Source organism: Mauremys mutica, chromosome 2 (genome assembly GCF_020497125.1).
Source record: "Mauremys mutica isolate MM-2020 ecotype Southern chromosome 2, ASM2049712v1, whole genome shotgun sequence".
Taxonomy (NCBI): domain Eukaryota; kingdom Metazoa; phylum Chordata; order Testudines; family Geoemydidae; genus Mauremys; species Mauremys mutica.
Window position 1 is genome coordinate 230,496,190 of NC_059073.1, and position 19,039 is coordinate 230,515,228.

A 19,039-nucleotide genomic window follows, 5' to 3' on the forward strand; every position below is an offset into this window, starting at 1 on the left:
GCAGAGGGTAATAGTTGCCTATATAAGACAAAGCCCCTAATATCAGGATGGTCCTGATAATATTGGGACGTCTGGTCACCCTATGGCAGACTCTATTCTCAGACACTCAGCTGCACTGACTCAGTAAGAAACAGTACATCCACTGTACCAAATGAGCCAGGAGGCTGTGGTAAAAAATAGTGTGTGGTCATGTAACTAAAGACTGTATCATGGAGTATACACACGACAGGATTACAGTTGTATGGACAACCCAAACTAATAGCATTCTTTTAACATAGTTTTTGTATGCAACATTATCCAGAAAAGTGTAGCTAAAAACAAAAGTTCTTGCAGAAAGCCAATTAAACAAGGAGACCCTTGCCTCACTGGAGGAAAACATGGATACTAAAAATCCATGCATTATTGACAAAGCCCTTCCCAGAACTAGCTGGCTCTGAGCTCAACAAGATTATGCAGAGCTACTGAGACTAGCATATTGTACATACCCAGAAGTCATTCTGAATATTTTTTTACAAGTTATGAGACATACAGGACACACATTTGCACAACTGTCCTTGGTTTAGGGACACATTTTGTACACTCCTATTCTACCCGGCAACCAATCACAGAGATTGAATCACAGTCACTAACAACCAATAAATAAAATTAATTGCCATGTATCAAATTAAGATACCATCTCTTTGAAAGTTTACAAAAATGTTGTTAGGGAACATATTAATAATGCAAAACTTTCACTGGGGCCCATTGCAGGGGTTCTCAACCTCTTTCTTTCTGATCCCCTCCCCCCATATAAAAATTCCATGGCCCACTTGTGCCATCACAACTGGTTTTCTGCATATAAAAGCCAGGACCAGCGTTAAGGGGCAGCAAGCAGGACAACTGCCCGGGGCCCCACGCCACAGGGGGCCCCATGAAGCTAAGTTGCTCAGGCTTCAGCTTCAGCCTGGGGTGCAAGAGCTCAAGGCCCCAAGCTTCAACCCATGAGGTGGAGCTTCAGCTTTCTGCCCTGGGCCCCAGCAAGTCTAACGCCAGCCCTGCTTGGCAGACCCCCTGAAACCTGCTTGCGGACCCCCAGAGGCCCCAGGACCCTTGGTTGAGAACCACTGATATATTGGAAAAGGCTGAAGGTGTGAAATAAAATGTTAAGTATTCTCGTAAATGTATTTTTGGATCTTATATAATCTGGAGTAACTACGGACAGTGCCGTTGAAACTGTACCATTTTGATACAACATCTGAACGGCTACTTTTTGTGTTCACTTAGGAACTAACATTACCCACATCCACTGAAAAATGAAAACAGATTGGCACATGAGGGATCTAGTGGGGATGCTTTTGAAATAAACAAATACTATCATGCTGTCGCACTAGATCAGTGATTCTGAAACTGTGTGTACAAAACATCATTGGACAGTGAATCCCTTGGTGATCTGCAGAATGAAACATTTTGAAATCCACAGTGTGGGGTCCGGGAGAGGATCTCTCTCGTGAATTGCTCTGCAGAATGAAAAATTCACACGCCTCAGAGACCTATTGAAGATGACCTAAGGCCCGGTGTAGAGACCGCTACGATTCTTCCATTGACCTAGCCACAGCTTCTTGAAGGAGTGGATTTACTACAGCAATAGAAAAACCCTTTCCATCACTACAGTAAGCATCTACACTATAGTAGTGTATCTGCAGCTGTGCCGCTGTCGCATTGTAGTGTATGCATATCTTCAGCCCTGGTCTACACTAGGAAATTAGGTCAGTATAACTACTCTGCTCAGCAGGGTGAAAAATCCACACCCCTGAGTGACACAGTTAAACCAACCTAACCCCCTGGTGTAGACAGCACTAGGTCAATGGCAGAACTCTCCTGTTGACTTCAGGGGTGGCTCTAGACATTTCGCCGCCCCAAGCACGGCGGCATGCCACGGGGGCGCTCTGCCGGTCGCCGGTCCCGCGGCTCCGGTGGACCTCCCACAGGCGTGCCTGCGGAGGGTCCGCCGGTCCCGCGGCTTCGGTGGACCTCCCGCAGGTGTGCCTGTGGAGAGTCCGCTGGTCTCGCGGCTCCGGTGGAGCCGCGGGACCAGCGGACCCTCCACAGGCATGCCGCCGTAGGCTGCCTGCCTGCCGCCCTCCCGGCTGACCGGCAGAGCGCCCTCTGCGGCATACCGCCCCAAGCATGCACTTGGCGTGCTGGGGCCTGGAGCCGCCCCTGGTTGACTTACCAATTGCCTCTCAGGGAGGTGGGTCACCCCCACCAACGGGAGAACCCCTCCTGTTGGGGTAGGAAGTATCTACACTGAAGTGCTACAGCTGGGATAGGTCAGGGGGAAGAGAAGAGGATTGGGGGAGGGGGAGGGAAATGGGGTGGGGGAATAGAGGCAGGGGGAAGTGGGGAGGGGAAAAGGGTAGAGTGAGGAAGAGACAATGGGGAAGGGGAGGAGGATAGGAGGAGGGAACAGTGGGGAGAGGCAGGGGATGGGGCAGTGGGGAAGAGGAATGAGATAGGACACGGGGAAGAGAAGGGGATCAGGGAGCGGGGGAGGGGGATAGCGGCTGGGGACAGTGGGGAGAAAATGGGGGATGGAGTGGAGAGAGGCTGTGGGCAGTAGGAGAGGGAGATGGGATAGGGAAGGGGAAGAGAAGGGGATCAGGAAATGGGGGTGTGGGGGAGGGGTTTAGGGGCTGGGGACAGTGGGGAGAAGAAGGGGGGTGCAGTGGAAAGAGGCTGTGGGCAGCGGGGAAGGGGGATGGGGAGGAGGCAATGGGGAAGGGGGATGGGATAGGGCAGGGGGAAGAGAAGGGGATAGGGAAATGGGGCAGGGGGGTGGAATCTCCCTGAGCATTTCACAGTCACCATCACCATCCTGGGCAGGTGATCTATAATAGATCCCTACTGCTATATTCTTATTATTCAAGCATGGAATTACTATCCATAGAGATTCTATGGTACAGTTTGGTTCATTTAAGATTTTTACTACATTTGACTATGCTTTTTTTCACATATAGTGCCACTCCCCCACCAGCATAACCTGTTCTGTCCTTCTATATATCTTGCACTGTTATTACCTTGCCCCATTGACTTATCTTCATTCCACCAAGTTTTTGTGATGCCTATTATATCAATATCCTCATTTAATACCAGGCACCCACATTCACCCATCTTAGCATTTAGACTTATAGATTTGTATACAAGCACTTATAATATGTCTCACTTTTCAGCTGTCTGCCTTCACGTGATGTAGTTGACTGGGACTCCTTTTCATTTGACTATTTCTCAGCAGAACCTGCCTGTACTTTATCATCTTCCATCCTTCCATCCTTACTAGGATATAGCGAATACCCATTAATATATCCTCCCCTATGGGATGTCTCTGTCTAAACTGCATTCTCCCCCGCACCTGTCAGCATTCCCCCGCCCTTAGTTTAAAAACTCCTCTATGACCTTTTTAATTTTACATGCCAGCAATCTGGTTCTGTTTTGGTTTAGGTGGAGCCCATCCTTCCTGTATAGACTCCTCCTTTCCCAAAAGGTAGCAGACTCTGGCACCCCCAGGTTTCCCAGCAGCTTTAGCCTTGCCTGCTATCTCCCCCCATTGTACAAAGGTTCAGGTACTCCTGCCTAGCTACTGTCTCTCGGAGAGCTGGATTACCTACGCCAACAGGAAAAACCTGTCCATCGGCATAGGTTTACTGCATTCATCACCGCAGTATGTAGGCATGAGGGGGTGAAATCCTGGCCCCACTGAAATGAATGGCAAAGCTCCCTTTGATTTCAGTGGAGTCAGAATTTCATCCTGGATATGTCAATGGGAGCAAAAAAAGGCCACAAGTAGTTGTACGTTTCAGTCTTGTGGAGAATGAAAGAATGTCCTGGTTTTGATGTTCGGAGGGGCAGACTTATTTGTAAACAGCCCAGAAAAATATATAATGATTGTGAGATAATAGTAATGGATGAGGGTTTGCATTTTCCTTTTGCACATTATAACAACTTACAATATCATCAGTCAGACATTTACACTGTAACAACTAAGCCCAGCCATCAAGCAAGGTAGTGCAGCTCAAACGGCAAACACATCGCCAAAACAAAAAACCCAATGACCCCACAACGTCTAATCTCATAACATTTACTTTAGCAGGTAAATGGTTGAAATTTTTCACTGCAGAAAATGTAGCAGCATTAGAAAATGGGTTGCTCTGTGGTTCTTTGCATGAATCAGTGATGGCCCACAGGTAGCTATTTTTAACTGACTGAAAGGCAAACTCCTCCATGGGATATATTTTTACCATGGCCTCATCTTTCTTTCATTAACAATGAGAGGAGCGGGCTGAACAATAAAACACAATGTTAAGAGAGAAAGTAATCATGCGCTGCCCTTCCAAGTGAGACACACAAGCACACACACACACACACACTTCGCACCTTCGGAAGGAAGCAAGGCCTGACAGCCCTGCTACAAATCATGTCATCAAGGAAAAATAGTGGATTTGTTACCACTGACGCAGTCACCACTCAAGAGAGGCCCAGAGTTGGAACAGTGACAACTGAGTTGCATTACTAGGAGACTGGATGTTTTTCTAAAAGATACACTCTAGGAATTATTTGGGAGAAGTTCTATGGCCTGTGTTATACAGGAGGTCAAATAACATGATCACAATGGTCCCTTCGGGACTTGGAATCTATGAACGAGATTTTACCAATCTCCATCAACACCTGCCTCCTGTACTATACCTGCCTGGCTCCAGCCCTCACTGTTGGTACTCATTTTGATCAATAATTACAAAAAACAGAATAAATTTTGCATGTTTTCTTTCTCCTCCTCGGATTGCTGACTCACTCACTAGGCACTGTAACCAAGTTTTGTTTGTGGATAGTGATATGGAGATTACATAACATACAGACGCCTGACAGCATTAAAAATGTGGTGATGGAGCAAACTATCCCAAGAGATCGGCTTTCCCCCGTTTAAAAAACAATGCACTCCCTGACTCTGTTGATACTGAGAGATGTGTGCCTTTACATGGCCAAGGGCCTACACCTCATCAACAAACAAAGAAAAAGGATCATGTAGAGGAACTCCCCAGTTCACATTTATTTAACCCTTTGGCACCAGCTCTCTTTTTTCACCAGGCATCCTATTGCTGCCAAAGATAAATACTGGGACTGCCGGTGCCAAGGATTTAATCTTCTTAATAATTTCTGGTTTTTATTGTCAGAATGACTCAGTTGCTTCCATTCATCTCTGGGCCAGTAGGTCACGGGGTTCAAATTCCACATCAAGATTTGGGCTCAGTCTCAATGCTGACTCTGAACGGCAGTACTAGGAGAAGAGGAATACTTTATATTGTTACAGATGCTGACTCTCCAATGAGACATTAAACTGAGGTCCCTTCGGCTAGCTCCAGTTACAACCCAGGTGGAAATTAATGAACCTTCGGCACTTTTTTTGCAGCATGGGGTATAAACCTGGTCACTTGCCCAGTACTCCCTCCCTTATTCAAACAGGCTCTAAAATTCAAGACTCTGTGTGAGCTTCTGCTAAATGCATAATGGCTATGTTGTAGGTTACAGAGTAAGTACAGTACTGGTATCTGACTCATTGTTTGGCTAAGTACAATTTTCATCCTTATGTATAAGAAATCAATACAGATGAGAAAGATTGAGAATGGACTGTTACCTGGCAGCTTTATTTGAGTTCTATGAACTAGCAACCTCTATTTCTCAATATACTGGGTTGTAAGTGGTAGTGGTTTACAGAAACATTTCTCTCATTTAAAATGGAGAGGTGTTTGGTTCTGTGCCCCAGGCCAGCTACCAGCTTGCCAGAGAGAAAGGAAGTGAGTGGGACTTTCCAGCCCAGCAGGGGAGCTGATATCTGGACACTGGGTTCCACCAACCTGTCTCCCGCTTCCCACTAGCAGCATTCTTTGAGGGTGGGGATGGTATCTGGACTAAGCCCTCTATTAAGAAAGAGCTAATTCTAAATAAAATCTCTTCTTCTGGTTTTCTCTGAAACGACATTGCTTTGCCTCAGGAAACAGGAACCTGATGAAACATAAACCCAACCCAAAGGAGTTTGTTTCAACCTTTCACCCACTACTTCCTTGCACATCGAGAGGGAAGCAGAGAGGGGTGAGGGTGAAAGAGCATTAGAGCTTGAACAAGTGTTTCCAAATGTTTTGCAGTTATTCACAGTTCTCAGCTCTCCCCCTCCACTCCACCAGCCCTGCTACATAAAGTATTTGAGCGTAGCTATCCAATCAAAAAGGAAGCCTCTTTCCCCTTTCAGAGAAACCCATATGTTTTATTACAAGCTTTATAATGCATTAGGTCTTGATTAGGATAACTTGGCATAAGTCAACGTGGTAGATGAGATGAAAACGATGCAGCTGAAGATTTCCCACAGAGCCTGGTAATCCCTGTGATATTGTTTGCTAGGTTCATGAATCCAGTAAACTACAGCTAGACTAAAATGAAAGATTAACAAAACTTCCCTCCGACTACCCCCTGCCTTCAGTACAAAAGCAGCAGATTCGTTCCACTTCACTTTGTGTGCAAAATAGGTCTGAAATGTGGTATTTAAAATTATTCCCAAGGTCACATCTGCTGAACTAAGGAGGCATGAGCCAGATAGTCTCTCCTGCTCAATCTCTGTGAGAGACTTTGAAAGTTAGATCATTTTGGTGGGGGGAGGCAGAAAGAATACTCTTCTAATTCTTCAAATTGTTCGTGTTTAAACATGTTATTTAAAAAGTGTATTTATCACTGAAGTTATCTTTTTCCTAGAGTTTTTGACTATGTAAAATTGCCAGTAACACAAATTCAACCCAACGTGTTCTTCCACTGGTTTCAATTGGTTGAATTCGGCCCATTATCTCTTTATGTTCTGTACAGAAATAGTATGAGAAAATAGCATGCGTATATGACAGAAGACAATGCGTCAAGAATAGCTATACTGTAAACAAACTTTATAGCATACAGTTAGGAGTTTCAACACCATTTTGTTACTGACTCACTGTGTGCCCTTGGGAAAGTCATTTAACCTTTGTGGGCCCGATTCTGATCTCGGTTCCACTAGTTTTAACCAAAGAAACCAGTGGAACCGAGATCAGAGTTGGGTCCAGAGAGATTAAATGACTTTCCCAAGGTCACACAGTTATTGACATAGGAACCTGGCTTTCCATTTCTTCGTTTTCCCATCTGTAAAATAGGAACAATATATATTTATTCACATGGGAGCTTTGAGTACTAATTAGTTATTATTTGGACAGTATTTTGAAGTTATAAAGTGTAATACAGACATCTGAATACTATCATCAATGTACACGTTTTCAGAAAAAAAGTTGCCACAACATGCTTTAAAAAACAAATGCCAAGTCAAATCTTTTAGTCAGAGTTGGGGGGAAGAGATGTCCTATTATTTTTTGCTACTTTATCAATAAGAATGTTTTAGGAATATGTTGTTGGATTTTCATGCATGGAAGCTCTCAAGAAAAAGGACTCAGCACCCATCTTCAGAAAATCAGATCCCCTTAAGATTGACACCATAAAGCACCTAAAACTGGAGCACTCAATCACAGTATTGCTAACTTCCATAAGAGTCTTTCAATTTTTGGTATTTTTCTTAAAGCCCCCATTCCCACAGCCATTTGACTACATAAGAATCTCATCGTTCATTTAAAAAATAAATTGAAAAGGTTTCTAGCTCTCAGGGTTGCAAAGAAAAGCTAGAACACACGACCCAACTGTGCCCTAGAGAGCCAGAAAGCAAATAAAAAGCATCCCAAATTTTGAAATTTTGGCCTTAATGACACGTGCAAGATTACACAAGTCAGTGGCAGTGTCTAGCATCCCATACCCTCGCCTTCACTAAAGGTGCTAAAGAAACAGTAAATGCAGTTTACAGTGAATGTGATTAACATTTCAGTTCCATATGCGTGAATGAACATGATCTTCAGTAAAGGCTTATAGGACAGTGGACTTTACACGTTACTGGCTATTTATTAATGTTACATGGTTTGTCATACTTGTGAGAAGCATGATTTTTTTGCCACCAAAGGAGGTTTCTGACTGACTTGAAATTAACATGAGTCTCCCTGCACCCCTTTATTATTTGTCCAAAGGAAACTAACATCAGTATAGCTCTAGGACCTGAATTTGCATGTGCTCTGGCAGAGTCTGCAAGGGAGTCTGAACATTTATTTTGCAAGTTTCATAAAAACAGCAGCAGTTAAAAAAAAATCCCAGTGACACAGAGTGCATATTTAAAAGGAAGAGACCAGTCCTCATCAAAGTGAAACAATTTAAAAGTAGCCCAATTTTGAATCTAAATGGCAAGGGGCTCTGTACATGTGCGAGGTCTCCCCAATGTCATCCCCAAAAGCCTGGGAGGTGTAGAGAAGGCAGAGTTCCAGACTTCCCACATGGGGCAGTGGCAGGAGTAAAGCTATTACAAAGCCATACCAAGTCAGCTGCTGAGGGAAATAGCTATCTTACCCAGGATTGCAGTTGTGCTCCTAAGTCAGGAAGTCTGGCTCATTCACTGATCTCCAACTGGCTCTGTGCCATGGAACAGAGTGGAATTTGGCCCCCTAAGTCTCATTTTTTTTCCTCCCAAAAATTCTTTCTTCAGGATGGAGTCTATGAGAACAATAGACATTTTACAAAAATCTGTGGGCCTGATGCCCTTCTCTTAATCGGGCAAAAATCTCACTGAAGCCATTGGGAGTTTTTGTTGTGCAAAGCATAGGATTGAGCTCAGTGTGAAACTTACCTATGGAATGTCCCTGAATTCCTCCCAGAGGTGGTGCTAGCCCAGTGAGGGCCTTTACTGGCCCATCTCCCCCACACACAACACATAATAAAAAGCAAATAGGAGGCTCCCTTGAGCTGCTCAAGGCCCTACACAATTGCTAAGTTTGCTTATGCCTAATGCTAGCTCTGCCTATTGCCTTTGGAGGTAAACTATACCACTTTACCAAAGTTAGAAGCACCGGGGGAGGGAATAGTGACAGAGGAAGGGTGGTCCAGTGGTTGCAATACTACTGTAGGTCTTTGAAGACCTGGGTTTGATTCCCTACTCATCCACAAACTTCCTGTGTGAACCTGGGCAAGGCCTGTTTAGTTTCTCTGTGCCTCAGTTCCCAATCTGTCAAATGGGTACTTCCCTACCTTGCAGAGATGTTGTGAGAGTAAATACATTAATGGGTGTGAGAACTTTGAGATCTACTAATGAAATGTACTGCATAAGAAGAAGGTATTATACTTAGCTGGCCCTTCACATCTCCCTCTGTGATATTCAGCATAGGGGAAGAGCTCAACATCTTTATGCAATTGCATAAAGGGGAAACAAAGTAGCAAACAAACTAAACCTGCACCAGTTTGATGTTGATTTGTTATGCCTATGAAATGAACATAGTATGACAGAGAACTAAAAGCACTTGGCAAATGAAACAAGAAAATCAGCAGGCAATTTATTTATCTATTGCAAACCAAACACTGATTTTCTCAGTCTCGTATATTTTTGTTCTTATTTTGCCCAGGATTTTCAATGCCAGCATCTTACAGGTGTTTGACCACTAATACAAACTGTTGGTTCTGCAGTATATCCAGATTTACCCTGCAACACTCCACAAATAAAAACAAACGGCAGATTAAGGCCAAATTTTAAATTAATCATTTTAAACATCTATTTAAAAGGTAAAGAATCGCTATTGCATTGCTAAAAGCTGAAGACACAATTACAACAAACATAAATATACCTTTAAGGGACAGAGAAAAAAATGTTGGATGCAGTTGCAATCAGTCTTAATTCATTCTTTATTGCTGCTCTGGTTCTGTGTTATTTGAGCTGGTTTAACTGTTAAAAGCGTTTCGAATGTTCACATGGTCTGCATTAGGTTACCGAATAAAAGTAAGTACAATCCACCAAATGTAACTTTCTGAAATGCAAACCACATGAATTTGATTTCTTTGCGATATAACTTTAATTGGGTTCAGAGGTCTTTCAGACTTACCTATCTATTCGCTCTCTGATGGCCCGATCTGATAAGGCTGATACAAAGAATCTGAGCGCGCAATCTGAACGGCTGCCTCTCAGTTACAGTACATGGCTTTCCACTGTATGGTGACAGCACTTGAATCTGGTCCCTTTTGAGATTACAAATCCAGACCCTTTCAGGGCTACAGCCCCCATCAAACTGGAAGTAGCCAGGCGTTCCATCTGGTCATTAAAGACTTTGCTCATGTGCAATCCTGCAGTCTCAGTGTGTGTGTATGGTGTGCATATGCAGAGTGTTTTACACGATCAAATATCATGCATCAAATATCAGACACACATTGGCATGTTCTCTGTTGTAATATTCTCATACAAAACTGACTGGAAACAAGAGTTGCTGCCAAACATGAAATCTGCAATGACAGATTGGCATTCTGGATTACAGCTATTTTTGGGTTTCTGCTCAGTAGCCAATACATCGTATTGCCTTAGGGGTGCTGACTCATTATTTGCTCACCCTTTCTCCTCTGTTGTAGTTTCTTGTCCCCCATTCCCTTCTGGGATGAAATGGTAGTATTTCTGCTCATGTCCTGGGTCTGTATCCCTACTACTAAAAAGTAAGGCATAATGAAGAACGAATTTTCATACTTCTCTGCTACTGTGGCCCAGTTCTGACACAGAGCCACATCCGCATGTGAGAACACCTCTGCTACAATTCTGAGCAGAGTGGCTCACGAGGCATGGCGGATAGCCTGTATGTGGTTACAGGATGTTCTTTTATCTTTTTTACAGAGTTTCTTGGTGGTCTGAAAAATCATTTGAATGGTAAAAGAACTGCAAGTCATTTTGACTAAGGTTGCTAGCTTTCTGACTTTTGGAATGGAGAATACTTATTTTTTAAAGAGCAGTATGAAAAAATATTCAAGTTGCTCACAGTTATTTTGGGACTCCTCCATTATCAATAAATCAATAAATAATTAGTTTAATATCTGATACTGAAAACTATTGATCACCTTAAAACCACAATTTGGAACTGTCTAGAAATAAAGGGCTCATCAAAATTTGAAGAGTTTACAGTTTCTAAAGGCTCATAGAAATTAAAGAGAGCTATTTATTTCTTAGAAATTTTGGACTTGATCTTGCAGTCCTCACTTAGACAAAAGTTCCTGCTGCAGTTAATGGAAGTTTTGTCCAAGTAAGCAGATGCATGATAAGGGCCAAAGAAATGAATAATGAAAAAATATTACAGAAAGTCACCTAGTTCAGTAAAAGGAATTTTTACACCTGAGAAAACTGTTTGCTTTTTAAAATACAAGTTCTAAACTTTCGGAAAAGTTCTACATCTTTCATCATGAAACCCCCAAGAAGTGTCCATGCTGTCCTGGGGCTCTCTCATCAAACATTCCTTACTAGTAGTGATTTTCTCCAGAGTAATTTCCTGCTATGCCGCACATGCACATACACACACACACCCCCACACACCCTTCTACCATTGCACAGCTCTACCATTACACTCACAAGGTTTACAAATAAACATTCTTGGCAGCCTTGTTTTGGCATTCTGTCCACTATAGAACCATGCAACAGAGAAGCCTGTAAACATAGCAGGAGTATCTGTGCTTTCCTGATGAATCACATGCAAGCAGAACATGGCAGGGGCAGGAAAGATATAATACAACAGTGACAGGTATTATGCAGTATCTATTGTCATTGCAGGAAAGGTCTGTTGGCTTTCGGTTATTTATGCGGTCTTTGAGGACTGAAAAAACACCTCCCCAATCTAGTCATAGGGAACAGTGAACTGACTAAAACATGTTTTCGCCCATTATTCAAACTGAATCTGAAATGAACTTTTTTGAGGATTGAAAATATTATTAGCTTTTTCCTTGTCTTTTTTCCCACCTAATTTTTTGTTCTCTCTGCATTTCTGGTGGGGCTTGATATGTTTATGTATTATTTGCATTACAGGAAGTATCTGGTTGCCCCAAACAAAGATGTACAAGAAAGTAGCAAATTGAAGACACTCCCTGCCATAGCAAACTAACTGTCTAAGAGACTGGAAGCACAAGAATTAAATAGGAAAACCTATTATTGTGGGTTTTCAAACTCAATTTTGCTAATCCACGTAGTATCCACTTAGTTTAAAAACATTTTCAGAAAGCAGCCAAACTTTTCTACTGAACTCACTGGGTTTGTTGTATCAAGCCCTATGAGAACTTCCAAAGTTTAAGTTTACTCCTCTCTATTAGTCACTTAAAAAATTATAAAGCTAAAATGAAATTAAAATGTTCTTATGATTTTCAAGATTTTGTTTGGCAGGGAGATAGTCAGTACCAGAAGTGTGTGAGATCTCATCTCTCTGTGCTTCCTCTAAATTCTGGAACTGAAGAAAACCAGCAGCCACAGACCCCAGGGCTTTGAAGGATGAGAGAACTCTATCTGACCTCTGAAAAAATGTTGTCTGTTACCCAAGGTATATTGAACAGGTGAAAAATTCTCTAACAACTGTTCTGTGAGGTGCTCCTTAATCTACCGAATGGGGCGAGTTAGCCCCAGTTAGCTTGGCCTTCAGAAAGAAAGCCCAGACTGGAAACCGACACCAACTTTCTCATGGCCACTGGGCTGAACCTTGTTTACTACATTTTAACTCAGTGTTGAACAAATCCTTTGAGTCATAAGTTCCATATCGGAACAATGGAACTATGAAAGAGCCCAAGGGAAAGCTGGCAACAAGCATGGATTTTCATCTCTGTCATGGAGCCCAGAATTCATACCTCATAATCCCTCGTGGCATCACTTCAGCATGTGTTGTGACACAGACAAGAGAACTCACTAACATCACTTTCCACCAATAGTGGGGTTTGCAATTGCCCAGCATGCAGTGTGCTGCTTTACTACTTTGCAGCAGAAATGTGATCCTGCTTCTGATACTGATGTCCCCAACAGACAGCATATAAGAACTCAGAGGTATTCTATCTCTCTTTTTCAGATGGGCCTGGAACCCATGGTTGAAAGGGAAGAAGAAAATAAAATGTGCTACAAGGAAATTTTAAGAAATCAAGAAGAGATAAAAAGTTTTCCACAACATGTTCTTTAGACTCGGTAGTGTATGACCTAGCTCTCATTTTAATAACCTCTAAATCACATATGTTCAGTCCAGGCTGAATTTAAAACCTGTACCATGTAACCTCAGGCAGGGGCGGCTCTAGGTATTTTGCTGCCCCAAGCACTGCAGGCAGGCTGCATTCGGCAGCTTGCCTGCGGGAGGTCCCCGGTCCCACGGATTCAGCGGCGCGCCTGCGGGAGGTCCGCCAAAGCCGCGGGACCAGCGGACCCTCCGCAGGCATGCCGCCAAAGGCAACCTGCCTGCCGCCCTCGTGGCGACCAGCAGAGCACCCCCCGCGGCTTGCCGCCCCAAGCACGCGCTTGGCGTGCTGGTGCCTGGAGCCGCCCCTGACCTCAGGCCAACTAACTACATGAAATAAGCCCAAATCAAGAATATTAAATGAGATTCTACAGGAAATTGGCTCAATTTTGACCACATTCTTTATGCATTTAAATCTGTGATTCATTTCTTAAATTTTTATATAAATATTTTAAATATAATGGCTTGTTTAATTTAACAAAAAACATTTTAAAACTCCCAAAGAATCTTGCCTATCTTTGGCCCATTCATCTGATGCTCATTAACACGCCCCAAAACATTGCACTGAGTGACTCACAATAATAATCTCTGGAAGAAGTTCAACATATCCAAAGAGGAAACTCTTACAGGGACACTAAGCCCGCGGTTCCTATCTCTAAATACAAAATGGGGAACTGAGAACATAGGCCTGACCCAGTGCATGCAGGTGCTGTGCACGTTTCCCATTCACAGCTCTGCTGATATAGCTCCCTATTACCTACCATACCATTCAAATAGCTCTGCCGATATAGCTCCCTATTACCGTACCATTCAAATCTCCAACCTCTCTTCAGTAGAGACTGCCAATCATTATAAGCCATGCCAAAACTGGTGGTGTTTTTGTGCTGTGGACAAATGTTCCCTGGGTACATGACTGGGAAATTCAAGCTCCACTCCATTAGCAAGCTTAAACCAGAATCTATATTATTGTCATGCTATGGTTTTAATATAAACCACTTTTAGAAACTGCACTTGATTACAGTTTGCATGTGTTAGAAACTAAAAAAAATACAGTAAATTTCCAACTTAGTAATGTTTAAAACATTCTCTAGACTGTCCAAGATCTATAACATCCACTGGAATTTATTTATCGTAACAAAGAAAAACATTGTCCTTTAATATTAACCTGAGCCTCTTCCTTATCATTACAACATGCTGTTTCCTTTCCTTATTGGGAGTTGTGTGTGTGTATGTCAATGAATCCCACTGAGTTTAACATCAGCACTGAATGAAAAAGAAATAATGTCCATATATTATTCACCAAAAGCTCTATATCTTCAATGGGCTTTGTTATTTCCCCAGGGCTCCAGCTCTGATACAACTTTCATTAACAGGAGATTCTGTGCAGAAATGCATGTTTAATTGATTTTTGAATACTTTCAGACACTATGTTGTACATTGCAATTGAGCCAGTATATTGTATATTGTAATTGGTTGGAGATAAAAAAAAATCCATTCATAATTACATAATTATTACAATTAGATGCATATTGCAAAAAATATTCACTGACAAACTTAGTTTGATGGTGTTTGTGTCCCTTTTGTGTTACGTTATTGCACATATTATACATGAATAAATTTATTAGCCAGAAAGTTCACAGAAACAGGGACTTCCAAGTGAACTCTAGAGAATCCTCACAGAAAGAAAATTATGAATTCACAAACAAAAATAGTAACACCAGAAACCTGATTCTGGGCTTCATCCTGCACCCTCTGATGTCAAGGAAAATGTGGCCATTGACTTTAGTGATTGCAAGTTCAGGTCCTCTCGAAATTACAGCATTCTCAATGAGCTGCTCACAACAATTTACAGAACAAGAATAATTCAATGAAATAATCTGGTTCAACAGTAATTCCAAATTCCAAATCATAAGCCATTTGGGGAAATATGAAAAAAGAAAAATCGGCCACAGTCATAAAAAAAACCATTTACTGTCAGCCCTAATAATTGCACAGACGTGAGAAACCAAAAGCAGGCTATAGAACCTTCAGGTATGGAACTGTTTGATGCTAACTCTATTATTTCTATCTAGTCAGAAAAAAAAACTGGAGCTGGAACGAGAGAAAGAGAAGGTACAGAGATATAGGCAGGGAAGAGAAAAAAACAAAACATGCACAACTTTTTAGGAAAGTGAATTTGATTTCATATATTCATATTCCTCTATTGCATTTTCCTGACATACATCCTATACCTCAGTTATTTTAGAGGAAAGGAGTGAGCTGGCTATTTTGAGCCCTCACATTTATATTACTGGATATTTGGGATGTTACGGTTAAATAACCACAGAAAGAAAAAGAAAATAACCTAAGACTCCCCAGGAAGCACACACAACTCTCCAATGGCTAACAGCCAAGTGGAAACCCACTTCTTAACTTAGCTGGAGAATTGTCTACTGAAAACATTTTGAAGTCCTGCTAAATATGTATGGACCTTATCACGGCACTTCACTTGCACCAGAGAAAGTTGGTAACAGCACACAGATTTCTCCCTTTGTTTTTCTCCAAAATAAATCAGAAACATTATGCCCTGGCAGAGTTCTACTGTGTTCACGTGAGTAAGATTCTGTGACAGCAGGATCAGGATCTAAGGGTGGAGATTGTTCCCAAAAAACAATCAGACTGGCCCCCTTCTGAAGTCGGTTTTCTATGTCAGGCTCCATCCCTCCATCCATCAAGAATGCACACATTTAAATTCACCATCAGGTTTTACCTAATAGCCAGTACCGTATTAAGACAGTTTAAAATAATAACCATTCATGTGGAACTTTGACAAAAGTTTCCTGAACACTTAGATACAATAAAACTATTTGTTCTCTATCACCAATAGTTATTTCATTTTAAAAAAATATATTTATCTGATGTAATTATCTTTGATAAATCCTTGCTAACTCATACCTACTAAGTAGTGCTTTGCAAAATGCATACTTAACTTATCCATAAATATCATATCAAACATTTCTTAATATGGGACCATACTATGTGATTGATTTTTAAGCAAAACACTTCATTTAAATTAATGGGGAGTTCTATTTATTCATAGATTCCAAGACCAGAAGGGACCATTGTGATCATCTAGTCTGACCACTTCTATAACAAAGGCCAAAGAGCTTCCCCCAAATAATTTCTAGAGCAGATGGTAAAATATGACACATAAATGTTCCTAGACCCACCTTTTCCTAGACCCTCTCTCTGACCAATCATCACTGTTTTTCAATCACATACAGGTAGAAAATCATCATTAAGGCTTTGCTTAATGAAACTTACATCCTTTGCTAAATCCTTTAAGATCTACTGATGAAAGAAGTAAGCATTATTATTAACTACATCAATACCGAATCCGATTCTTCTCTTGGAAAAACAGAGCAATCTATAACTTTTTACTGAGTAGCAAGAAAGTAATCAGGGTTCTTCAGAATACATAAATCTCTTCTCTGCTTTGTACTCATTCATTTCTACTAGCAAGTCACCACCACCACCACACATTTTATCATTTCTTTGAAATTATATGGGGTGAGGCAGCATCTCAAGGCATGTTTGCTCTCCACAACCTGCAAATTAATTTGCTTTTGCAGCAGAAGGTAGAGCAGACATACACCAGCAGACAAAAAGAAAGGTCTATATTGTTTGATTTAGAGTTTTACTGCAGATTAGGTACGAATCATAAGGGGCTGACACTCGGATAAATCACATATTGGGATCACGCATTAGAGCATGTTAAGTGGAAGCCTGTGTGACGAAGAGCAGAGCTGTGCACTTCAGCTGTGCAGAAATCTAATAATCTTTCCTGGTCTAGGAAAAACTTGACCTGTTGTATCAAACCCACTGTGACTTCAAGACGTTTTTCCACCCGAAAGTGATTTTACATCTGTTTTAGTTCAAAGAAGGGTGTAAATTTATTACTATAAATTTTGAGGACACCTTTAGAAAAGATTTGTACAGTATACATATCTACTGAATGTATGTAAGAGATACAGATTGTCAGAGTTAAGTAAATCTGTATTCCCTGACTATCAAGTGTATCACCTACATTATAACTGTTACTGAGATGTGAGAATTGACCCAATTCTATGAGGTATCAGTACTTTTGGTTGGACATTGTAACAGGTCCAGTACACTATAACATCACGTTTTTGTTGATCAGTAGGACAAGTTTTCTAAAGAGACAACCTAAGACTCCCTTCTCCACAGAGAGATTGAGACTAAGCCTAGGAATGCCAACCAAGCCTGACACAGAAAACATCAATGTAGAGAAAAAAGGAGGAAGAATAGCAGCTAACGGTTGGGAAACTTACAGCACCACAATCACACACAAAAGGTATAAAAACTCAAGGGATAAAAAACATACAAGGGAAATTTCTGCTAACATGGAAAGAGCTTCCTTCTAGTAAGAAAAAACAACAATAATAAAAAGCTGCACCACAAATCCACACAACAGCTTAGGTGCCACATTTTTAAATGAGAAATTAATGACTCATTCCAAATTAGCAGAGGCATTTTCAATGAGAGAGAGTATTCATTAGTAAATTTAACCCACATTATTATACACACACACATACACACACTTACACTTCAGTACAGGGGTTAATTTCAAAAGTCAGATAAGAAGTGTACAGAACTGTCTCCATTCCTGGTTGACAGACTATTTATTATATAGCTACTGATCTTCCAATCACTCCCCTGAAGGTCATCTTAATATATCTTATTGCCCAGAATCTCCCTGGGGACCTTACAGTAAGAAACAGACATTGGGGAGGTAAGGGAGTATATGGTTTTGGATGTGTGAGAGATGTTATTAACCCTATTGTACACTGGCTGAGCCACTGGTGGTGGTTCTTTTTCTTCTTGACTCAGCAGAGTCAGAAGGCTCTCAGAGGATTTCAGTCAGCAGCTCATGAATCTTCTCAATGCAAACAACCAGGAGAAGTAGTAGTAGGAGACAAAGGGAGGAGTTCTCAAGCATGTGTTGTGTAGGTGTGTATGCAGATCTTGGCAAGCACCAATCAACTATGGGGGAGAGGAGTGGTGGGAGGGGGCAGGAAATGGCCTGAAAGAAAGTTTTGTTATGCTATATTTCACACACACCCATAATACCATACTTCCTTATTAGAATTTTATTGGGCACAACCTTTTTCTAGGGATGCTTCATTTGTAATCATTTCACCTGAGTGTCACGGAGTGTCAGCTTCTGGCTGGTGCTTATAGCGTTGTGATGGAATTCCAGCTCAAGCCTGTGATACGAACTAATGGCAGAAAAGGGGAGAGTCCATACCTCATGTAACTAAGGGTCACTGGACCAAGACTACAGCCAGGAAGGATAAGGAAGTCTCCCAAAGCTTGGAGGCATGGATGGGGACGTAGATGGTCTCCTAATCTGCTGTGCCCCCCTATAAACCTATTAGATCCTTCTATCCCTCTGCGTGGCCACTAACTCTCCATGCCCCACATCATGGAGCTGTCCTCCCCCAGGAGAAAGAGGGTGAGCAGGGACGTAGGAGGAGCAGGTGGGAAAAGGTGACATGGGCAGCCATGAGAGTGAGTGGAGATGTGGGGGACAATGGAATGCATGGAGGGATCTTGGGGCAGATGTACTGGTGCTGTGTGGGAGGGCTGCTGGTGGCTTGAATGGCTCCCCTGCCTCTGGCGCCTTGGCTCTCAAGCACACAGAGGCACCCGCACCATGAGAAGATCTTGTTTTGTCAATGGATCAGCATCCATTTCTCAGTGTGTTAGAGAGCCTATTCAAGGGCCAATGGTTCAAGGGATTGTGCAGCCCCAAGGCTCCCAAACAGCTTTGAGCTAGGTCTTGGCCACTGGCTTGACTCTTGAAAAAGTCTCATCTCTCCCCTTCCTCCCTGCCTCTCATCTTGCCC

General features: G+C 42.0%; 1 protein-coding gene and 1 long non-coding RNA gene across 8 annotated transcripts in view; one reads left to right on the forward strand and one right to left on the reverse strand.

Moving 5' to 3' along the window:
• The window catches only part of CREB5 (cAMP responsive element binding protein 5), a 385,684-nt gene that overhangs the window by 211,230 nt on the left and 155,415 nt on the right, over positions 1-19,039 (reverse strand). The gene's annotated exons all lie outside the window — the stretch shown is intronic.
• The window catches only part of LOC123364882, a 66,548-nt gene continuing 60,335 nt past the window's right edge, over positions 12,827-19,039 (forward strand). The window contains exon 1 of the long non-coding RNA XR_006577322.1: positions 12,827-12,952. This is a non-coding gene — a long non-coding RNA (uncharacterized LOC123364882). The remainder of the gene's footprint in view (positions 12,953-19,039) is intronic.